Source organism: Alligator mississippiensis, chromosome 5, assembly GCF_030867095.1.
Source record: "Alligator mississippiensis isolate rAllMis1 chromosome 5, rAllMis1, whole genome shotgun sequence".
In the NCBI taxonomy this organism is placed as follows: Eukaryota; Metazoa; Chordata; order Crocodylia; family Alligatoridae; genus Alligator; species Alligator mississippiensis.
In genome coordinates this window covers 141,651,886-141,677,239 of record NC_081828.1, presented here as the reverse complement: position 1 = coordinate 141,677,239, position 25,354 = coordinate 141,651,886, and the positions used below count along the sequence as shown (strand labels likewise).

The following is a 25,354-nucleotide window of genomic DNA, read 5'->3' as shown; positions in this document are numbered from 1 at the left end:
GATCAAAATCCTTCTTTGCCTTTTAAAACTAGTTGTGAACAAAAAGCTCTTTTTCTCAATGTCACCTTTTGCTCACTGTGTTAAGATGACTGAAGATTGTTTCCACATTATTTTTCTTCCTGACAAGATACTTTTCTAGAATTGAAATAAGGACTTGGTCAAGGCTCCTGGGTACAAAATTTTGGTCCTAAATACTGTTTGAAATGTCATTTTACATTTCATACCATTTTTATTTGTAACAATAGAAATTCAGGTCCACTTAAAGAGAAAAAAATCAATTAGTGCCACTTTCCATAAGTAACCCCACAACAACAGACTAGGGTGTGCACAAACATGATGTGAGCCATGCTCGTGCCTGTTGTCTGCCTGTCAGTTTGGCTCTTGTGTGCTGGGAAAAGGGAGACAATTACAAGAATCCTGCTCTCTGGAATGTTTTATGCACTGATAGCAAACAAGCAAGGAAATAAAGGCATCTATTCAAAGTAACTGAAGAAGAGCAATGAGACATATTGATCCATGGAGAAAATAAAATATCAGATTTGCATTTCAAGGATTTAGGAATGAAAGAAAAAAAACCTGTTTAAATATAATAAATACCTTTTTATTCAGACCTCTTAAGAAATCACGAGATGATAGTACAATATTTTAGTTCTGTATTAAATACTTTGCATTGCTGTAGTGCTTTTCCACCACCAATTTTAAGGTGTTTTTGAACATTAATAAATTAATCCTTTCAATGATTCTGAGAGATTTTAGGAGTAGCTACTTTTACCCAGAGAAGAGTACAGGTATGAAAAGCAGTAGGACCCATATTTTTTAACAGTACCAATAATATGAGGTTCCTCTGCTCCTTGGTGCTGAGTCAGGAGGAAAAGAGAGCTTTGTACAGAGCTTTGGTTAAGTTGAGCAGGCACAGATCCCCATCAATATTAATAAGAGCTGTAGGTGCTTGTTTAAGAGTAACTGTCGCATGGTTTTAAAATCTGTATTTAATTGTTTTTCCTGTGTATTCAACTTTTATTTTAGCATACTAACTGATACTTGAAGTACTTGAATAGCTCAATAGGACTAACAGAACTTCTTTCCATTGTATACAACTAAGAAGGGCAAGATTGGCAACAGGGCAAACACATACTGAGCACGTTATGTTTCAGATCTTCAGTGACAAGCTGAGTGTTTGATTTTTCTTCAGTAGCAATTCCCTCCATTATAGTATATAATAATTTCTGCGGAAATCACACTAACCTAGGTAAAAGTGTGATGGATCAAAGTTATAGATGTGGTAGTTAGATCTCCAAAGGTCACAGCTGAAGTATGATGCTCCCAGTAAGTTCTTTAATACAAAGAACTGAAAAAAAAATGATCATGGAAGTCATTTGCATAACATATCTAGAGAAATACAGGGATAGTAATCTCACAGTGAATGTTAGTATTATCCGGTTTTAAAATTTATAAATGCTTACAGACAGGAATCAAATAGATTAGCCAGGGCTTCAGTTCATAATGCCAGGGTGTTTAAATCTGTGTATTAAGAGCTGGTTGTGGGAATTGTTGTTCCAGTGTTTTATAGGGGATGTTTGTATTTTAAAAATGTGTAAAGAAAAAAAAAAAGAGTATTTTATCCTATGAAACAATCACTGTAATGTCAGATGAAGTGTGGAGCATGAATATTACTACACAATGATATACAGTAAGAATACTGGTTTGCCTTCTCTTTAATTGGGTGTAAAGTTATAAATGATTGATTTCTCATGCATCCTCATCTAGTCAATGTGTACGCTGCTACCTGCTCTTGCACTAGCTGGGTCATAGTTTTGGTTCCCTGATTCTATTGTAAGGGATGAATTTCCTGTATATCTTGGAGTTGTCATTTTAATGCCTTTGGTTATAAGTATTTGGACAGGAAGAAAATTTGGGGTTATGTCAATAGGAAAAAGTGGGTTGCATGCATATCAAGTGTTGCCTGATTATAAAACAGGCTTATTTATGGGATGCAGGGAGCAGAGCAGTGGGAGAAATAGTGGTGATGTTACTGTAGGGTTTTAGGCTATGTCAACTTGTCCATCCTTCCTAAGGCCTTTGGATCTTTGCATTCCCTCTCCCTTGTTGACTTATAGCTGAGACCTGATTTCCACAGGCCACATTCCATTCCTCCTGGATTTGGTTGGCTTCATGTTACTAACCCAGTGGTGTAAGGGGGGTTGGGTGACCAGGGCACTAGCCTCCAGTGCCCACTTAGAAGGGGGCACGAGAACAGCAGCTGCAGGTGCAGGCAGCGAATGTTGCCACCCAGAGCACAGACCTGGTAATTTATGCTTCTGTACTAACCCCACTCTTACTCTTCTGGCAAAAGTGTATCTAAGGCAGGATTTCCAGAAGCACTCAGCTTTGTCCTCACTGTTTTTATCTTCACTGGCTTCAACAAGATGAATTAGGCCAGCACCAACTGCTTCTGAGACTCCTACCTTAGTTTGTTCTATTTTTCTTCACTTACTCTTTGGCTTTATTTTGCTTGTGCAATATAAGCATTCAATATGTAATGATATAATTGATTACATCAAGTTGTGTTCAGAACATAATGTGTGTCATTTTAAATACTGATCTGAAAAATAAACTTTTCCCTCTTTTAAAACATTTCAGGTGAACTACAGAGGATTTTCAAAATTTATGGTTGTGTCCTTGAATCTTTTTTTTTTTTTGGTGGGGGTGGAGGGAGGTGATGTGAGGTGATTCATTCTTTTTAGCCTGCTATGTATTTGATAGTTTGCTTGTTTTCAAAATTTGTCCTGCTGATGTTTCATTTTAAAATACTAGCAATGTCAAGTCTGGATTTAGTGGAAGAATTCTGGAGTTCCTAATGAACTCTTTGGAGTTCTTACACCTTGCAAGAAAAAGACAGGAGTACTGTCCACACTTTTTAAAAAACACCTATCTTAACGTGTATTCTTTAGGCATTAGAGCTAAACAGGCATGAACAACAAATGACATGCACTTTAGATAGGAAATCATAACAGGCTGAGTAATTAAGACTAATTTCAATAGCACTGAAGTCACAAGTGTTTCCCAGGATGGGGAAAGCCTGAATGTTTAATGCAAAGAAAAAAGGCAAGCCCCACTCTTCTTACTCTCAATATTTTTGAGAGAAACCTTTCAGGATTTTTCATCATTCAAAAAGAAACAAACAGGCAAAAAAAAACCCTTGTTTTTTTCCTTACAGAGGACACTCAAAGGAGCATGTAAAAGCCAGGCCTCCAGTTTTGTAAACCAAGTTCCACTGACTTCATTGGAACCAGCAGAGAATCTGGGCAATTTTGTGTATTACCATGTATAAACAATGGGGAGCTGGGCTTAGAATACTTTGAGAATCCTGCTTTTTCTTCTAAATTTTAAATTGACCAAATTTATTCTTTAACATTTTATGTCCAAAAGTCAAAAGCTTCTTTAGTATAGGAGGATTTGAGGCCAGTCTTACTGAGGATAGAGGAAAAAACCCATCACCAATAAAAATTCCCTTTTGAGTCTGAGAGATTGGTTGACAATAGAGCTCCAAACTGATTAAAGAAACAGCATTTAAATTTATAGTAAGAGGAAAAATATGTGCCTCAGTTATAACCTGTCCCATGACTTCAAATACATTGCTCTCTAGTGACAAGGCAACTCACAGATTAGCTTGATTATTGTGTATGCTATTTATTCACTTATGAACTTGTTTTTTTGAAATTCAAAAGTTTTTCTCTATTTTGACTACAACAGTCAGCCCCGCATGGTACTTGCATTAGACAATGATCTTGTTATTAAATGGTACTGCTTTTATTCATTCGCATCGTGCCTTAAATTGCTTTATCATTGTCCAAAAAGTTTGATTTCTTTCACAGTAAATACAGTAAAATTACAGAGAACAGTTGGTTAGATAACTAGATGGAACTGTGCCTATAATTAGGGATAATTCATAAGCAAGGACCACAATTACCACAGTTTATACTGAACAACAGGACTGGGGGTATTTATCCTCATGTTTTGAATGGTTTAATAAGAACTACCTATATCTTAACATTAAAATAACAATTTATTGGCAGTGCATCTTACAGTAACTCTTACATGCTTGCTGAACAAAGACCCTACACTGCAAGACAGGCTTTAGGGACTTATGGCCAGGTCCAAAAAAATGTACTTCGGTGCCTATCCCCTATTAGGTACCTAAATCCCACTGATTTCAATGGGAGTCAGGTGTCTGAATACCTTTCTGGATCTGGGCCTCGGGGTAGCAACTAAGGATACATTTGCTGCTGCCTGTGCATCGAAAATCTTCTTTTCTCCAGGTTCCCAGTTGACTGTGGTAGGGTGCAACCCTGGTGTTGTGAAGTAGCCGTTCTCTGATCGGTGACGGCCTGATTCACAACACCAGCTGCAGCACTGTACCATCCAGACTGACACAGCTGGGTCTCCACACTACATCTTCAACAGGATGATCTTTCCAAGATGCTCATATGGTCTGTCTGTGCTCCTCACTGTTACAAGCTAGAAAACAAAGAAATATTGTTAGAGCATCTAATACAGCTAGCTCTATCGTCACTGCCTGTTTTAAACATTATAAAATGTTAAGAACTATTTTTCTATAAAAATGAGAAACTAATACAATGTTCATGTTTTAGTACTTATTTTTAAACGTAAATTAAATGTAGCACAACACAAGTAATTGTGTAAAGCTGGCTTGTTGTGGTTTGCATTAGACAAGGTTTTTTCTTTCCTTTATTCTTCTCTCAGACAGAAAGCAGCAGGTAGGGGATGTAACCCAGACCACCCTGCTTAATGTTCACAGAGGGAGTCTTCTCAGGACAAAGTCTTCTGGGGCTTATGCCTCCTAACACCATAGCTGCTTCAACAGTTACATTACCATTAGTTTTCACTCTTTTCAAGCCAGCATCATTTAGAGATGCACGTTTAGGACTGCATGTTTCTCCAAGGTGGGTATTATGGAATGGGTATGTTCAACATGATAATAGGGAGGCAGCCTTGAAATTAGGACTCCCTAGGTCTCTAAATGCTAGAAATCATAAGGGGCCAAGTCAGTCTTGCCAAGCTCTGCATAAATCCTCTTCCCCATAGCATCTGCTCTGTGACAGTGAGTTTTAGTTCCTCTTTGGGTTCACTTCTAGGGTCTAACTATACATGTTGGTGTAGCATCAAGCAGCACAACTACTCCACAGTTCTGCTCCTTCTCCAAGTACTGCCCTCCACAGAGAGAGTTGCAGAGAATGAGAAAAGCAGGACGTAGTTCTTCTTCCCTTGCCTTCTCCCTGTTCTATATTTACCTGCAGAAGCTGAAAAGCATATTCAGCCCTGTGTCAGAAGTGCCAAACTCTTGTTAAAACCCTACTGGACATTAGGGCTAGAGAGTGACATTCAAAAAGCCTGAGCCTGAATTGATTCAATCTTTGCAGGTTAGTCTAACCTGCAAAGCTTGAACTGATTTGAAGGTGGATAAACATTCCCTTTTCATTCCAGAAATGCAGGCACATGCCTGTAGTGGCTCAGGCTAGAAACCAGGGGGGCAAAAGAGCAGCCCTCCCTTCCCATCTATAGTGCTGAGCTGGGGAGGGCATGGCCTAGCCCCAGCAGGATGCTCTTATTATTCCCCTCCCCCCCACCCCCCCAGCAGCACAGCCAGGAATGTTTATCACCCCTAACTCAGTGTTTATCAACCCATTAAGAAAACAAAGCCTTTCTCCATTGACTAATGGAGCTCTTCTTATTACAGGTTTTCCAAGGAAACACATTAAGCTACCTGTTGATTAGCTCCAAAAAGCCTGTCTACCTTTGTCTACTCCCACAGCACGGACTGTAGCCAGCAAGTGGTCTGCTAGTTAATGCTGAGGTGTCTGTATAAGGCAGAGGGTGGGGGGAATAATCCCTGGTTAGTGGGGAGAAGCCAGGCAGATGCTCTGTGCCTGCAAATCTCTGCTGGAGCTCTGGCCAGCGAGCAGAAGGGAGGGGCAAGCTCTGCTGTGGAGCAGAAAGCCCCGTCCAGCCCAGAGAACATGCCAGGATGCTGGGGATGCAGTTACAGTGGATGTAGTCTTTCTGGACTTCAGGAAGGCCTTTGACACTCTCCCATCCCATTCTCATTAAAAAGCTAGGCGACTGTGGCATTGATGCCTACACAGTCAGATGGATTGCAAATCGGCTGAGGGGTTGTACTTGGAGATTGGTGGTGGACAGGTCATATTCGACCTGGAGGGAAGTGGGCAGTGGAGTCCCCTAGGGCTTGGTCCTTGGGCCCGCACTGTTCAATTTCTTTATTAGTGACTTAGACGATGGGATGAAGAGCAGCCTGTTTAAATTCGCAGACGACACCAAGATTTGGGGTGAGGTAGGCGTGCTAGAAGGGAAAGACAGATTACAGTGGGACCTGGACAGGTTACAGGGGTGGGCAAATGAAAATAGGATGGGATTCAATGCTGACAAGTGCAGGGTGCTGCACTTAAGCAGTAGGAACCAGCAGCATACCTATAGGCTGGGGAACTCCCTTCTCGAAAGCACGGTGGCAGAAATAGATCTTGGAGTCATTATTGACTCCAAGATGAACATGGGCTAACAATGCGAGGACACGGTCAATAGGGCTAACCAAACCTTGTCGTGCATCCACAGATGCATCACAAGCAGGGCCAAGGAGGTGATCCTCCCCCTCTATGTGACACTGGTCAGGCCGCAGCTGGAGTACTGCATCCAGTTCTGGGCACCGCGCTTCAGGAGGGATGTGGAGGGTCTGAAGGAGGGCCACTTGCATGATTCGGGGACAGCAGGACAGACCCTACAAGCAGAGGCTACGGGACTTTAACCTGTTAAGCCTTCATAAGAGAAGGCTGAGGGGGGACTTGGTGGCCGTCTATAAACTTACTAGGGGGGATTGGGAGGGACCAGCGGGGATTGGGAGAGACCTTGTTCCCCCGAGCGCCTCCCCAAGTAACAAGGAATAACAGCCATAAGTCATTAGAGAGTATGTTTAGACATTAGAAGGCACTACTTAACAGTCAGGGCAGCCAGGATCTGGAACCAACTTCCAAGAGAAGTGGTGCTTGCTCCTCCCTTTGAGGTCTTTAAGAGGAGGCTTGATGTTTACCTAGCTGGGGTATTTGAGCCCAGTTTTCTCTCCTGCCCAGGGCAGGGGGTCAGACTAGAAGATCTACAAGGTCCCTTCCAGCCCTACATCTATGAATCTATGGGGGAGTCTGGTTTATCTTAAACCAACAAGGGGTCTGGGACAGACATTGCATAAATCGGTTTGACCCAAATCAGTTAAGTCTGATACTACATTCAACCAGGTTTATCCCAAACAGGTTTCAGCCATTTTCAGACTGGTTTATGTGCACTGAACATCTGTTCTGTTACAGGTTTAAACCAGTTTCTGATTACTTAAACTGGTTTATGTGTAATGTCTGTCCCTAGCCCAAGTGATCCCTACAATACCTGTTATCTGAAAAGAAGTTCTCTTGGCAACTGCATCTACTCGGATAGGTTTGTGATAGGGCTTTTCTGTGGCCAGTGCCGTTCAGCAGTTCATATGTATGCTATTACTGCCATGAAGACCTGAGAGTGTGAACTATTCTTCTGGGGGCACAAATTGTAATTCTTGACTTGAGTGTGCAAAGAACAATTTTTCCAACTATTTGGTTGGTTTAATAAAAGATATCACATCTACTCAAAGAACCTTGTCTGTCTATGTCCTTAGACCAACACAGCTACAATGAACAACCCTAATTACTAGCAGACCACCTGAAATTTTTCAGGCTGGTGGCAAAACTCTTCTTCCATGAAGGGAATAGATCCCCATATTTTAATTAAAAAAAGGAAACACCACAAAATCACTCAGTCTTCTCCAACACAGATTTTGTTCCTAAGCAGTAAACCTATTACCAAATAAAGAATCACAGAATACTCCAAAAAGACAAGTTATATAGTGTAGTTGCTATAGGCAATCTAAGTGTGTGTGTGTGTGTGTGTGTGTACACACAAGTGAGAAATCTCATGCTATATTAACAGAACATTTAAAGGCAATTTTCTAGAATTTAATAGATCAGGCCACATTGGGGGAAACCCCCCAAAGTATTTATAGTGTACTAGTATCTATATTCAAGCTTCACTCACCCAAAATAGGGCCTGAAAGCAGAATACATATTTCAGGTTGTATTGATCAACAGGTGATCAATAAGTGACATGATGGCACTAGATGAAGGTGAATAGTTTTCCTGGAGAGATTTTTCACTGCATGTTGTGGCATTCAACAGAACCCACTTGATGAAGCACATTGTGTCACATGCAGAATAATGCCAAAGACTTTTTGTATGTTCTCTGTTCCATGGGAGCACTAAAGTCTCTTGCTATTATTGCAAGTGGGAAAAGAAATACAAATGCTAGGTGTACCTTTTCATGGTTGTTTATATTCTCCTGAAACCTCTCATAAAATTTGCACTAAGTATATTACATTTTTTTTTAAAATCAGCCTAGTGTACATGTTTTTGCTCTCTGGAACAAGTCCTTTTTGTAGAGAAATAAGTATTGTATCCTACTATGAAGAAATTAATTGCACTTGGTCTAACACTTTCCCTTCACCTAAGGCATGTGAGAGGGGGTGTAAGATTCTTAGCTCTTTATCCCCTCACTAGTCAAATCCTAAATCTTCCTATTCTTTTCTCTTCCCACCTTCCTCTGAATTTATTCAGATTTTTACTGCTGGGAGTTATGGCCTTGACTCTCCCCATCCTTAGCACTGTATCCTGATAAAAATTAAATAAAATTATGATCACAACAGATTTAGGTATATTTAAATGTACAAATAGCGTGTACCACATAGCTGAGCTTACACCATTTTATCTTCAAAGTATGCATCTGGCCTTTATTGCAGTAGCTCAGCAGAAAAACACTGTTAAGAGAGCGGAGTTATTCTGGATTTACACAGGTCTTAATGACAGGGGGATTGGCCGTGTGTAGATGAAACAAGAGGCATGTGTGCATGACACTTTAAAGCGGGCTAAATGCTTTTGCACTGCTTTAATGGTGTCAATGTTTGCACGCCTCAGCAGTGTATTGTGCATTAATTCCTGCTGCTGTAGGAAATTTGGCAGTGTAATGCACCTTAAATGACTTAAATTACAGCCACAGAGTGAAGAACCAGGCTTTGTGTAGCTCCACAGCTCTGCAGGAAGCCCTGCAGGCAGCCTGGCAGCAGCCCGGGAAAGCAGCTCTGCCCAAGAAAAGTGGTGAGCCTGATCTCATCTCCCTACCCGACCCCTCCTGGAGCCAGCCTGCCTGCCTGAGCTGTGCGGGGGCCCAATGCTTCCCTCTGTGGCTGTGGTGCCCCCCGGGACCACCTGAGCTGGGTGCCTGCAGACGGGTACCGCCTGGGGGAGGCCCACAGTTGCCACAGAAGGAAGTACCAGCCCTGCCCCCGCAATCCCCCGTCTGCAGCCCAGGGACTGGTCCGCCTGCCAGCAGCTCGCTCTCCCCTCTGTGCCAGAGAGACACGTAAGTCAGTGGAGGTGTGCACGACACGGGGGTTTAATCAGCCCTAAATTGAAGCGGTGTTTTTTAAAACCCACTGCTTCAATTTGGGGCCCCTGTTTCATCTACACATGCCCCTAGTCTTTAGCAGAAGATAAATGAGTCTCTTCTCACTTCGTAATAAATGTAGAAAACCTGTCCATGATTTAGGAAATTCCTCTCCCCACCCCCTCCCCGCTTAACTCCCCAAATCATGGACAGCCTGAACCCTAAATGATTACATGCTTTCAACATTAAAGTTGTGATAAAATAGGTTATGCAGACTGGATAACTGCAGGACTAAGGATAGCAACTGGATCTCCATTGGCCAAAAGTTTGTTAGTGTTGTTAATATTCCATGCAAATAGATTTTCCTGCTTGGTCACGGCAGCCTATTAATTCAGCCCTCTTGTCTGTTACATCTTTATCCCTTGCAGGTTAATCCTGCCAAATTCCTTTGCTGTAGTACATGTCACACAACATATAATATCCAACAATACAATTTTGCTAATCCTGTTTTATCAGCTTTGTTGCCCTGTCTGGTCAATCCAATAGTAAAAAACCCTCACATAAGGTTTTTGCCAAGATCTTTTTTTTTATGTGGTTTCAATTAAATGGTTTGAGAGCAGAACATAGTATTTGGACATCTGCCAATGTCCTTCAGACACAGAATGTCAAGGCACTTAATTATATAAGTCTCCAAACTCTTTCAGATGCCCCACCTACTCAGTCAGCTGAATCTACTAAATGCAAATGTAAAAAATCAGTTCAAATCTTTTTTTAAAACACTCTCCACACATTAAGGGCTTGAATATGGCTGAACAGCAATATATTTATCGCCCATTATCTTACTAAAAGATTAAACAAATGAGTAAAGGCTGTCTCATTAACAGTTCTTTGTTGTCTTGTTTACTGTATAGTGGACTCATTAACATTAATTATTAGAAGAGGAACATCAATTCTTGCAATAACCTTTGTCAAGCCTGGTAAACTGATTGCTAAACAGCAAATGAATCCATGTTTATGAGACAGGATTTGTATGTTAAAAAAAAAACAAACAAAAAAAGAATCTACCCCAATCCTTACGGCTGCTCTAATACAGCCATTGTACAATATCGTTTGTCAATTCCTGTATCAAGAACACAGATTATTCAATATCTTTAAAAGGAAATAAAAGAATATGAAAATTCTGATCTTAACTAACATATGTCACCTAGCTAGCTAGGAATGATCAAAGGCAACTCTATTTCCCCCGTCCTGGTCAAATGGTACGTATCATACTAATCATTCTAATTATTTGAATGGAGAGAAAAGCCTTTTTCCTCCTTTAAGCTCAGTATACATAGCATTGCACATACTATGGAATCCTTTCCTACCCTCGGTGTCAGGAGTTTGCACAAACATGCAGCAAGAGCTGAATGCCTGAAATCTCTCAGATAAGGGATGTTTCTAAAACCATTATAGCGCATGCTCCACTCTCCCTCCTTTTTTCTTATGTTTTTGCTCCTGAGAATGTGGTTCCTCCGTGGAGACTCTGTGCTCTGCCAAGTTAATATAAACAATTTATGTATATACTTAAAAGACCTTCCCAGATGTGACAGGTGTTAAACAGAGTGCAACACAGTGATGCCTCTCACTTAAAATCCTGGGAAGAAGTGGACTGAGTCTCTGGATGGATCTTTCACCTTTGGCACAGTTAATAGCAGTGCCGGCATATACCCAGGAATGAAGTGAGCCTGTTTGCATCCAGCCTGATCCAAAGCTAATGTTTCCATCCTTTATATATTTTATAGATATAGCTATATAGATATATACATACATATCTATCTATATTGACAAAGATATCCATATCTATCTATCCACACATACACATGTACATAATTGTGCATTGTACCTTGTGCAGCTGCTTCCAGAGCAGTTCACTCTGCATGAACCTAATTTTAGGTAACAGACAATGGATAGCTCCTTAGTGTCACAAAAAGCTCATTTTAAGAAAATGGGATGTTTTGAAATGTATTGCAATGACTGCTTGAAAATGGCATAAGCAAACCCTTTTTCTCTGCCTCTTAGTCCTGATCATAATTAACAAATACATTTCATTTACTAGCCGCTTGCACTGTATCGGCTTTGCATGCATCTTATTGCTAATTAAAATACGGAACAATTAAGCTATTTGCTAAATTAGCAATTCTGACCCTACAATCGTGTGGCTGGAGAGAGGCCCACAGAGACAGCTTGGTGTGTTACCTTGGCGTAAATTTGTGCTGACAGAACAGTCCATCCATCTTGGCATCTTTAGACAGCTGTGCTTACCTAGCAGAATGTAAACATCTTTGAACTTTGCTTACTGGATAAAAGGAAGCATTAGTTTCCTATTGCATTTCCTCCTACAAGATCAATCATACATACAGGCTAGACACAGCATCCCTATGTTTGTAATTAATCTGGTAAAGGCAGAACATCTCCTCTCGATCGATTACTATATTTGTATGCAGCCTTTCGGAGGGAGAGGGAGTGGGAGAAGAAAATAAAAGCTGGTATCAGAATAATAATCAGCTGATCCTTTAATAAAGGCTGGCACATACTATATATACACACAGTGAGATTTTTTTTTAGTGAGCAGATTCACTCTTGGAAATGTTCTTTTGCAGTAAATGTTGATTGTTAATACTGGAGAAATAAGTATTTTTTTTAGATGCAACATTAGAAAAAAGGTCTTTGTTTCCTCAGGGAGAGGGTCAAAGGATTGTTTTGTTTTCTTTTGTTTGAATCTCTATCCCTAAAAGAGCCGCTAAACACCATAAGCACTCTAATCTTGCAAATTTCTTTAGCTGTAGGAAATTCTTGACTGCGTCTTGCTAAGAAGCACTAAGTTCCAGCAACAAAACTTTGCTTAACATGGTCTGACTCCACTGTGCTTACACTCTGTCCAATTTGCCAATAAGAATTTTTTCCCTTCATATATCACTTCATAACTCTTCAGTATAAAGATATTTTCATTGGTCAGATTTTTCTCTATGAATTATGGAAACATCTGAAATTTGGGGTAGGAAAAATTGATTTTAAAATAACTGGAAGAAAAAGGAAAAGAACTGGTGAATCTTCCATGTAATAAAGGATAACTTCTCTCAAGTCCGATTTTTTTTCTAATGACGACAGGCAACCAAATCAGCAAGCAGACAGAATCAAATGCAGAACACCAAATGAACATTCATTTAAAAATGCAAGCAGTGTTAAAAAATTACTAGGATCCAATCTGAACATTACTATTGTTTTAGATCTAGCAGTTTTACTGCACAACGTGTGGTGAGCTCTCTAACATTTATATTGTGGCAGGGTGCTGTTTTCCATGATAGCATAACAGTCCCAAAGACATTTTTAACCCAAACATATGCTAGTAACACAGACCATATTTAGTCTTGGGTAACACTGTATATCTGAATTTAAAAGAGTACTACAAAGAATTTTACTGCATACAGTAGTGAGGGAAGTCTTATTCTTTTCTTCTGTATGTCAGTAGAAGCAGCAGCAGCAGGAAGACAACAGATTCATTACAGAGCTCGCTCACTTTTTCTGTTCCTACTACAGGTCTGGAGCTTCAGGTCTAATATTGATAGCATGTAGTATTCAAAATAAATGAATATTCCTTGTCAGAAAACACGCTGAGTAACTTACTCTTCAGTTTACAACAACAGAGCACAGTATTCAAACAACGACTTAAAACATTCTAACTATGGCTTATACAATTTCCATTTTTACTAACATTTGCATCTAGATAAGCAAGGCCTCAGTGCGCCTTAGTATCTTGATAACAATTATTTTTCTGTTCAATAACATCACACTTTTGTAAAATAATTACAATAGGAAACCATTCGGTCTTTGGAAAAGGCTCTAAAATAGTATGATTATAGTGCGGTTTCACTTTTCTTTCATTTTTTAACTTTTCAAAAAATATTTTAAAAAACTATTCAACACTTGTTAAGCTTGGAAGAATAAAATATTTAAAGAAATAAACTATTAACACAAATAAGCCACTTAGATGCCCCTTTCTGTATCTCTGTTCAGCAAGGCTACTTTCTCCATCCCCCTTAAAAATTAGAAAAATATTAAAAATTATATTTTTATATATATAATTTTAATACATTTTCCTAATATTTTCTAATCACATCTCTTTATAGCTATATAATGAATAATTGAATCCTACCACCTCCATTTTACAGTCTGTCAGAGAATAGTTACACGTGCGTGTGCATGCACAAACACATGCATGCACACAAACACATACACACACCCTGTAACGAGTTGGCTTTCATTTGGCTTTCATCTTAGAAATCTATGGCCCATTACAAGATTGCCTGTTCATTGTTTAGAGAAATTACCAGCAAAATCAAGTGACAAATCACTGGTCTGAATCTTTCTGCATCTATTAATCAGCTCCCTATGCAGCAGGCTCTTTGCAGCCACATACAATCAGACTACAGTGGCGCTGTCCCTAGGCTGTCGATGCAGGCACATAAACTGAAATGACAGACTGTTCTAGAATATCATTAAGGAGTCTGGTCTATGGCTCTTTCCTCCCTACTCCCCCCCCCCCAATCCCTACCTCAGCAGCTCAGAGAGATGGGTCATTTTGAGCTAATAAATACCTTTAAATCTTGCTCATATATCACGTGAAGAAAATAGTGCAAGTCTTTGTGCAGCCGTCGTGAAGTTGCCTTAGCATTCTTGCAGAGGTGTGTCAGCTGTCTCTCTCGCACTCCACTCCTCCGCTGATTTGGGGGTGGAGGGGGGGGGATGGCGGATGGTCATGGAAAGGTGGGGGAGGGGAGAGAGCCAATGTACCTAACAACCGTTTACAGATTATATACTAGAGTAACATGACTGATGCCTTATAACAGATAAACTGGAATCAATTCAATCAGAAACTGTCAAGTATTAACGCACGTCTCAGCGGCATGCAAGATTATCACAGATGCACAAGCACCTTCTACTACTCCCACAGGCAGCTCTCATTAAGCAAACACCTGTATTGTTCCAGGGGTCTAGAATATCTCATCTCTGCTCTATGCTCTTTCTGGTTCATGAGCTCTACAATAAGAAGCTTTGTTTAAAATTTAAAGGTGTAGCATATATACTCATTAAACATAATCTTTGCCATTTCTAGCATGGCACCACATGCACCTTCTTCAATCTACTGAACAAATAGAGTTACTTTCCTTTTTTCTAGTTTTCCTTCCTATTTCATATTTTGAGTGCCCATGGTTCAAAAAAACAAAAACAAAACCTGGACATGACCTTCTCCTGCCATCTCCTTCTGATGCTGGGAATAACACCTTTCCTTTCCAAATCTTAATCACTAAAAGCAAAATGCTGTTTGAATGATCAATGCTTGACAGGGTCAAGGAAAGAGACAGTTCCTACCTCAAGCACTTAGAAGCTAAGCTGACTTAAAAGATGTATATAGAAAATATTCAATTAAAAAGAAAAAACACACTGAGTTCCAGTGCTGGAGTCATAGACATTGGTTTACATCTTTGCTCTGGGATCAGACTTAAATGGTAAAACTTAAAATATCTGGCATACTCTGGTGTCTTGATGACACTCCAAATATTCTATAGCTGCTAAATTAAGCTCAAAAGCTCACTAAAAGCTATGGTGTTTTGAAAATTTCTGGTTGGAACCTGCAGGGCAGAGAAGCACAGCTCTATATGGAGAAGGGAGCTCAATGCATTTCTAAAAAATGTCCATTTAAGTTCTGAATGAAGGTTTTGTTGGGGGAGCAGGATAAGGTTCTTAATTTTATTAAATACCAGTATACTTATTACTATCCTTTTACTCTTTTACCTGGCCTTCCATATCCTTTTATATAATGTACATTTTTCTGGAGTCTGGCAGGCAAATGCAAACACCAGCCATTCCTCAGACTGTAATTAATAATTGTTCCACACACTGAATGGTGAGAAGTGATCTGTTCTCCCCACCCCCCTGGCTTAATAAACTGAAAACAATATTAATGGTAGTTCCTCCCTCCCTTAGCTGAATATCACACACAGATTCCACTCTCATCCATCACAGAGTTACCAGACAAGTCAGAGACCTGCTTTCTATCATATTAATAAATTTTGTGTCTCGCTATAGCTAATCAAACGAAGGTAGAATTAGATAAACTAAAGATTTTGTTTAAAGCTATTGGTTTTGTGGTGTGAAAGAACTGAAGGTGAGAAAAAGGAGTGGGCCACAAAGTAGGAGCTCTCACATGAGTGAAATAAGCTATGACTCCACTCTAATCACACAGTATTTTCTTTCTAATTCTGTGATGGCAACGGAGGACAATGAATTGGCAAGCACAGAACAAAGCACTATATACACTGAGCTTTCGGAGGGGGGTAAACAGGAATAAAAGAGATTTCTAAGGAGTAAGAGCCAAATCACACTACCAGCCAAAATGATATAATTCATAATTTACAACAGGCAACAAAGTCGCACAGTGAGCAACTGCATTAGCCTTCTACCTCTAGAGACCAGAGTTCAAATCCTTTGGATTACTATGCAGTTTTAATAACTTATAAGTGCCCACGTGCATGAGTTTAGTCATCTCCAGCAGGTCACTACTGAATGTTTCTCTGCAGCACCACAAAGCCATCATATAAATGACAGTTTTTGATCATTAAGAAACCTGGTATTTCAAGATGTCTAGCTGCTTTTCTGAGAAACATAGCAGCCTTCTCTCCCACAGACATGCACAGAAGAGGAGGACATTCAGCACATTCAGCACTTTGCAGTATCAGCTTCTAGAACTGGTAGGGCTGCAAAAACAGGGTTGTTACAAGTCAACAATGAGCTGCACTGGCAAAGTTGGAGCAAAGCCTGTATCAGTCCTGCCTCCAGCCTGGTATATTGATCAGTTACTATCCTGAGCTAGAAAACAAAGTATATATTTAAATATATGTAAACTGGTTGCCTAGGTGCAACAATGCACAGCACTTGCTTTCAACATTTTTGAGGCATAAGAGCCTTATGGGCGGGGGGAAGCAGAAAAGCAATGGGTGTGCTATTGGTTACAACAGCTGATAGATATCAGCTAGGACTATGTGACTTGTTAGGTAACTTCTAAAGGTTAAAAAAACAAAACAAAACAAAAACTCCTTCTACTAACTTTCCAAAGCCCCCAAGAACTTCGGTTAATTGTCTCTGCAGAGCATCAAGAGACACAGGTTTCAGTTTTTCAGTTCTGGTGAATCCAGACACAAGCCATGACCAACATTAGAGGAATAATGGAATGTAATCTTTGTAGTCTATCTTAAAAAAAATCCTAAGGAAAAATATGCAAGGTATTTCCTTTGCACTGCAAAGTCTACAAAGCAACCTGCATGTTAAGATATTTTTCTTCTTTAAAGTAGAAGGAGTTTCTGTTACCAGGCCTGTGGAAAAACTTGCACAAATAATTCAGAGATCTACTCTTAAAACTGCAAATTGACAGAGGGTCACACAGGCTCAGCTGTACCACAAACAATAGGCTGGAGCCTTAATCCAAAACAGGATGCGAGTGCCTAACTGTAGTAATTCAAAATGCTAAGCAATCTAGTGTCTGGAAGACAAGACTTGGAAGGAGTCATGTTTTGTGCTTTCAACATAATTAACAATAAAGGGTTATATTATCCTCTGTCTCCAATTTTGTTCTTGATTCTTTGTAAAACTTGTTTACCATTAGCGGACAGAAATATAATCAAGAGAGACTAAGCAATACAAAAACAAGGAAGCATATTTTTAAAGCCTTGTACTTTGGATTCTTTTACATGGTGTTTTTGTGCCCCTAAACTGATATTTATCACCACACTAATCTGCTGGATACAAACAAGTAAAAGTATTCTAAAGATGAAAATTGCTTGGTATTTCATTTTAATCAGCATCCAGGGACACATCTGACAAAACACACCAAAATGTACAAACGGAACGTCCAGGCGAGGAGTGAAGCTCACGCTATTTGTACGAATAGCAATTTTTCAGCAGAAATGACAATACAGCCCCCATCATCATCACAGCTTCCTGAAATGTTAACATTTAATTTTCTTTTGTGCAAGCAGCTTTTGTTAACATTGTCTGTAAAATTATAATAGGCATCCTTGCTTATGCACTGGCTTCTGTGATAGAGGTTTAAAAAAAATCCCAAACCCTGTCTTTAATATAGTGTTATCACAGGGATCTCCCTTGGGGAGGTGTGTTGCGGCCATCTAGCAGACACCAAGATGAGATATGTGCTTCTTTGAAGAGATATTGTCACAAAGCGTTTTTGAGAAAGAATGGATGCCAAGTTAATAGATGCGCATAATTACTAAGCTACAATGTTCCTTGATGGGGAATTTTGACAGCCAGTTTTGAGTGGCATCACAAAGGCATGCAATACCGTGTGCCGTGTTCACTACTCATGTTCGTTCCCTCAGAATCCTCCAACTTTAACTTTTATCAGCTGTGATTTTTTTTGATTTTTTTTTAAATATGTACGAAAATATTTGGGGATCTCAGACTAGCATCTCTTCCCTCCACCCTTGTTAGAACTATGTAAGCATAACAAATACATTACAGGCCTCTTAATGTTTCCCGATTTAGGCATGAGCTTTGAAATATGCAGGAATCAAACTGCATGGGAATGAAGAGGATGTGCAAAATGAAGACAGTCTCTTTAGCGAGGAATCAATAATTGGTTTAATGCATAAAAGGAAACTATAGAAATGAAGGGGGGTTGGCTATGTGAAAGTAACACCCATCCTGGACAGTGAAGCCATGGAGGTGGCTAAGATGTTGCCCTAGGATTCCAGGCCTGGAGTCCTCAGGTTAGGTGGTGGTACATGCTTTGCGGAGCACATCTTTCTCTCAGCAAAATGCTGGGACAGCAAATTGGCTGTAGTAGACAGGAACCTAAACCTGCAGACTCTGGGAGTGTGTAAATGAAACAAGGGGCATGTGTGAATGACACATTAAAGAAGGTTAAATGCTTTTGCACTGCTTTAATGGTGTTGGTGTTTGCATGCGTCAGCGGTGTATTGTGCATTAATTCCAGCCATTGTAGCACATTCGATGGCATAATGTGCCTTAACTGACTTTGGGGCGGAGTCAACTAAAACACATCCGAGGACTTTGTTTGCTGCCCTACAGCTGCAAAGCAAAGCACTGGGCTCCGTGCAGCTCAGGGACTGTGCAGGCAGCCTGGCAGCAGCCTGGGAAGGCAGGCTTCACTGAAGGGGGGGGGGGGGGAAGCGGCGAGCCTGATGATTTTTTGTTCTCCTCTGGAGCCTGCCTGCCTGTATGAGCTGCGTGGGGACTTGGTCCTTCCCTCTGCAACTGCGGTGCCACCCAGGACCGCCCAAGCTGGGTGCCTGCGGGCAGGTGCCGCCTGGGGGGTGGGGGTCACCACCGCTGTGGAGGGAAGCACCAGTATCCCCTACTCCCCCGCAGCCCAGGGACCGCTCTGGCAACTCACCTTCCCCTCCCTGCTGCCGGAGAGGCAGGTAAGACATGGGTGTACACAACATGGGGTTTACTTTGCCCTAAATTGAAGCAGTGTTTTAAAAAAAAACACCGCTTCAATTTAAGGGACCCTGTTTCATCTACACAAGCCCTCTGCCTCCTTAGAGGCATAGCATCCTTCCTGATGCATTAGGAGGGTAAATTTCCTAGTGCACTCTATACTACGGAGGAGATCTGCTCTGGTGCTGACATGAGTTGAGGTGTTTTCTCCACTTACTTCCCAACCTGGAATTGGGAAGACAAAAAAGGGCCAGGGTCAGGATGATTATTATTAAAACCAGGGAGGATCAATTTAAATCAAGTAGATTTAAATAGCTGATTTAAATCAGCAAGCCAAACACCCAATTTACATCACTGATATTTATCAACTTTCCCATTTTATATATTTGTTTTTTTTAAAGAAAGGTGTATTTTCATTGGTTGATATAATTAAAACATATTGATTTATAATTAAATAGTTTTCGCAGTAGATTTTGTATGTTTCCTAGATATATAAACTATATCTAAAATACATAGCTTAACATATTTGGATTGTTAGAAATCCTATATTTTAGTATGCTTTAAAATGTTGAAATATATTTCCTATTCACTAGATGATTAACTTTTTGCTTCTGTTTGTACCAGGCTGCATTAAGATGGCAACTTGTATTTACATTAGATATCCAAAACCAGCACTTAACATTTATTAAACAAAACTTTAATGTTTTGGATACTCCTTTTACCTCCCTTCCACATAACAATCTATGATTTCTGCTACTGTAACCCCCTGCCCTTGTGTGCTGCAGTATTTTAGTTTAGAGACATAGCTAGAGTTAATGTTTACATCTCTGTATGTATGCAGAAGAACCAAGTAAAGACCCAGAACAATTCAGTAGCAGGGGGTTAGTAGTTACTGAGCAGATGGTTGTTTTTCCATTAGCTGGAGAATAAGCCTCCCTTACAGGTGCAGAATCCTAAATATTCATTATTTGAGAGCTGAGCTATTCAGAGCTCAGACAGAGGTAATAAAGCAGGAGTTTAATACCATCCAGGTGGGCTAAGGGGATAATTCTGATCAAAGAGCACACAAGGTGGTGTCTGCTAGAGTCAGAGGCCAGATTCCAACATCTGTATGACTTTGCTAATACTTAGCATCCAGTGGTATAGACCTTGCATCCATCCATTCAGGGGTCAAGCCCCCAACACAAAAATATGGCACAATATTTCAAAGTTTGATCTCAAAAGTTAGAGGTTTCCTCCCTCATTCTTATATAGAAGAAAATCAGCCTTTAAGTCCAGAGTTTTTTGTGGAGACTCATTGACCGATTATATTATTTTAATAGATTATATTAAATTTATACTTTAGCCTATGTTGCAATACATTCAATTTTCTTTTGAATCCAGTTTATTTTTTAAAAGGAAAACAATTATAATTAAAAAAAATCCAATTTAAATAAAAAATCTGATTAAAATGTTAAAAAACCTGATTTTTTTAATTTAAAAAAATGATTTTTAGGCACCCTGAAATTTAAAGCTCTTACCAGACAACATGGGCAAGATTCACTATTGATCCAATTTCATGTTGGTTACTCCAAGGATTTCAGAGAGGGCCCAGTTAGGTAAAACTGCAGTAGTAAGTCAGTGCCCATTTCCAAATTTAATATTTAGGTTATATATAACATTAAAAGAAATTGCTAAGACATGTTCAACTTTAGAGGCAAGGAACAAAAAAGTATTTGCTACATTTTAGTTTTGGCATAGTTTTTTTTTTTCCTTTTCTCTATACTACTACCTTAATTGGCAGCTCAGGTAATGCACATTTATTCTGGTTCTAATATTCTTGACTTGTTGGGATGTTTGATATACTAGGATCAGAAATTCTTGTTTGTCCGAAAAGTGTTAGAGTCAGCTAGCAGACAGCTTCTACCTTAACAGTCCCACAAATTTTAAGAGGCACAGTAATGGCAGAAAAGTCAGACAGAAAGTCTATGTGAGTAACGTTTTACAATCAACTATTTCTGAGAGCCAAGTTTAGTCACCAAAATCTGATTGCTAAGCAGCATTTTCATTTTATAGTTATTAGGCTCTTTTTCAAAATTGTTTCAGAATCATTATGAACTCCACTGAATACTATGGCAGAGAAGAGAGGCTACAGGACCTGAACCTGTTCAGCCTTCACAAGAGAAGGCTGAAAGGGGACCTGGTGGCTATCTGTAAACTTACCAGGGGGGACCAGCAGGGAATGGGTGAGACCTTGTTCCCCCGAGCACCTCCCGGAGTAACAAGGAATAACAGCCATAAGCTGTTTGAGAGTAGCTTCAGGCTGGACATTAGAAGGCACTACTTCACAGTCAGGGCAGCTAGGATCTGGAACCAACTTCCAAGGGAAGTGGTGCTGGCTCCTACCTTGGGGGTCTTTAAGAGAAGGCTTGACAATTACCTAGCTGGGGTCACATAAGCCCAGTATTCTCTCCTGCCCAGGGCAGGGGGTTGGACTTGAAGATCTACTGAGGTCCTTTCTGACCTACATCTATGAATCTATGAAGCCCTACCACTACAATGCAAAAGTATTGGGATAGGTTTCATAAATAAAACTTAGAGTTTATTACATCAGCAATTCTCTATAAAGAAGGCATGAAATATTACTGTAAAGCCAAAAACTAAGTAGAAGTGTACTTGCAAATAATACAACTGGATAAATAATATTAGAATGATGGACTAGATTGCTGTACTGAATGGATTTGAGGCATGCATGAAACAGGTGGTAATTATTTGCTACAGAATAACTGCAATTACAAGAATTAAGTGCATAATACATTTGACTACAAATCCTTGTATTATGTAATGTTTTCTAAACTTTTATTTTTTTTAAACATATGCTATTTCAAGTTATTTTTACTGTGTCATTTTCCTTGTTTATACTCAGTAAATCATAAAAATTTAAGCAGAACCCTGAGGTCAGACCAGCTGTCAGACCTCTTAAGGCCAAACATGTCAGAGAAATTGTGTGTGGGATCTGGGCAACACTGACTACCATTTCTTCTCTGACACAAGTGCCAGTACAAGGCCCATATTCCATTCAGTAGGTCCAAAGGAGGACTTCAGTGGATGCAGCTCTGTACAGTAGCACAAGATCTATTCACCACTAAATTATTCAACATAGTGCTAATGTAACTCCATGGACTGGCCATTGGGAGTTGCTGTTGTGTAACTCTTATTTATGCTCTATCTGTTCCTACTCCCAACTGTATAAAGTGTGTTAACTTTAGGGACAGAGGCAGAGGCAGGGGGATTCCCCTGTAGAAAAATTATGCCCTACAATCTAAAGCTGGTGGAAAGCTTGAAACCCACATCCTGTTGGGCCCAAGGGTGGGGTGGGACAGCCTCTTACATAAGCCTCTGTATAACCTGAAAGCAGAAAGTACAATACAATACTTCAGTCTTCCTGCCACTTTTTTATTTTGTGTTGATGTTGTCATTACTGATAATGTCAGCAAGTATTCTCCACACTCAAATCTTTCCCACAGTTGTAACACTGGTGTATGATTAGATTGTTTCGAGGGATGCTTTTACCTCCTCACAGCCCCACAAAGTCATCACACCTGATAGAGTGTGCGGCCACGGTTTCTCACCTTCATCTTATTCCATGATAAGTAAGAATAATGAGCAGGGAAAGTTGCAACCTTCAATGCTAGCCAGTTCCTATTACCAGGGTGCATTCACAGGAACATCTGGTAATACGTTTTCTGGATGCTGGATAGCTGATGTCAAAACTGCATGGAGTGGCAACAGCAAGGTTTACTGGGGTTTGGAACCAGAAGGGTACGTGAGGCCATGCTATGTAAAGAATTTTAAATACCGAATTATAAAACATGGGGGCGCTGAAATGTCAACTATAAACATACAAACAAAAAGAAGTCAATTTTTTTACTTCATTAAAACAATGGGCAACATGAAAAGCTTACATAAGTTTTAAACAGCTTGTGGGCTCTTATTTACTTCATCATCCTTCACCACACTCAGCTCCTCCATAAAAGCTAACTTCTAAAGGAGTGATTCTTAACCAGGGTGGAACAGCACTCTGGGGTGCTGAAAATCCTTTTAAGGTTGCCACAGGCTGCTGTGCAATATTAGCACTGTTAGGTGTGCAGATTACCTATACAATATAAACCCAGAGATTTCAAATAGGAATCCACAGTTTTACAAGTATTTTGACCTGCTGTGGTCTTTCAGAGTTCTTTGTAACAGAATTGCTTTATCATTTTCCTGTAGTCAAAATATTAGCAAAAGCCAAGAGTTGGCATTTTCTGAGGGGTGCCTCAGGACCAAAAAGGTTGAGAACCACTGTTTTAGGCATTGCCAACAAAAAGGTGAGTGGAGAAGGAAGAAGAAATTACAAAAAGAAAAGGTGGGGTGGCACTGTGTAGCTGCTTATAGGTCTTGGTCCAGCTCTCACTGTTACTAGTGGCTCAGCACCAAACCTTTGTTGAGTAATCAGGTGATAATATTGTACTTTTGTCCCAAACAGTCCTCTGACCTCCTGTCTTGCTCATTTTATGACCTATTTATTGTGCCATATTCCATGTAGGTTATACATTCTTTAGTTTCATCTCAATTAGGAAAAGTGTCTGTGTTTAGGTCAGGCTTACCTAACAAGAGAGCTAAATTTGACTGCTTTTCCTAGTCAAGGCACACATCAGAGGTGAAGTCTAAACACTTTGCAAAGTGTTTGGTGCTCAACAAATAAATCATAAGAATACTTGATATAAACTTTTATTTATTACATGCAGGGCTAGGGCCTAAAAACCTTGCATACCCTTTAAACTTGATCACCATCTGTTACTCAGGTGTACTGTATACCTTGAATGTTTTGGTTTAAAAAAACTGGATAGAAATCAGTCTTCGTATGTGTATATATTTACTGAAGTTGATGTAGTGTAAAAGGGTTGGTATCCATCTTATGGGAGGATGGTGCCTTATTCTGTCTTTTACAGAAACAGGATCATTGACAGAGTTCTGCAAATAATAAAACAATACACTGAAAAACAGAGATTGTATGGTTAAAGGTGACATCTAGCTAACTGGAGTTCTTTTAGCATGATGCAAAAGTTCTCATATTACCACAGTGTCATACTCAATTCAGAACATTATCCAGATAACTGAAAAGTAATCTCTAGTTTACACTGAAAATGCAGACCAATAGCATACAGTAATTATTCATTACATAAAATACACACTTGTAGTTTGGATTTACTCTGAAAACTCTTCAGCTGGAAATCTTTGCTTCCTTAAGAGCTGGACCACATCAAACACCTGCAGAATAACTATAATGACTATTTCTCTCAGCCTCAGATGTGCAAGCCATATTTCTCCTGTTTTCAGACATGCAAACTAATTAAAGTGATATTCCAATGGAATTTTTTTCTTAGATCTGGCACAATAATTTTTAGTGCAAGATGAAGCTTTTTCATTGTATTCCATCATTCACTTCAGACAACTCTGAGAATTGCATTTCTAATCTCACAGCACTAAAAATAAAAATAATGGATTCAGCAGCTCTATTAGTAGCAAGAGTGTATTACACAAAACAGTACCAAAACCATTTTTTACCCTACCTACTGAATTTAGAGATTACATATTGTTTGAGAACTTCCCATATACTCTATGTTGCAGGACAGAAAATTAAGCCAGTATTCAGTTTCCTGCAAGCACACACAAACCTTGTTTGCAAAAGTGATGCTGTATTCATTGTGATGGCCTAAAGTTGCCTGATGCTGAATTTAGGGTACAGTATTAGATACCTTTACTTATAAGAGGAGGCTCAAGACTGATCTTAGTGGTGTTGCTCCTCACACAAGTAAAGATTTGTAGAATTTAACTCTAAAATGTTGTGTAGGATGAAACTACCACTGTTTCAACTGTGAAACAATTCAAACCCAGACCCTGCTTCTGTGCACAGGACTAATCCCAATGAACGTAAAGTGCATGGCATGCACGTAAAGTGACTGCAAGACGAGGATCCTAAAATAGAGTAATACTTTTTCAATTTTTTCAAACGTTTTTTAGAATATAACATGGGTGGGTCTATAGAAACTAACATTTGGATTACATGAAAGGATTATATCACAAAGTCACCAAAACAGTTATAGCATGCACTGGTATACTATCAGTATTTTCATATTGTATCACTGTTGTTTATTTAACAAAATTTTTCCTTCTGAGAAGTTGTACAGTGAGGTACAGAGAAATTAATGTATTAAATAGACATTTATGCTGCTACTCTTGACAATATAATGTGGTTTATTAAGTTATA

The 25,354-nt window shown here is 39.6% G+C and overlaps 2 long non-coding RNA genes across 2 annotated transcripts in view; one reads left to right on the top strand and one right to left on the bottom strand.

The window, feature by feature from the left end:
* LOC109285846 (uncharacterized) overlaps positions 1-25,354 on the top strand; it is a 146,098-nt gene that overhangs the window by 81,246 nt on the left and 39,498 nt on the right. The window lies entirely within an intron of this gene.
* Positions 580-25,354, bottom strand: part of LOC109285847 (uncharacterized) — a 99,503-nt gene continuing 74,728 nt past the window's right edge. The window contains exon 6 of the long non-coding RNA XR_009462582.1: positions 580-4,518. This is a non-coding gene — a long non-coding RNA (uncharacterized LOC109285847). The remainder of the gene's footprint in view (positions 4,519-25,354) is intronic.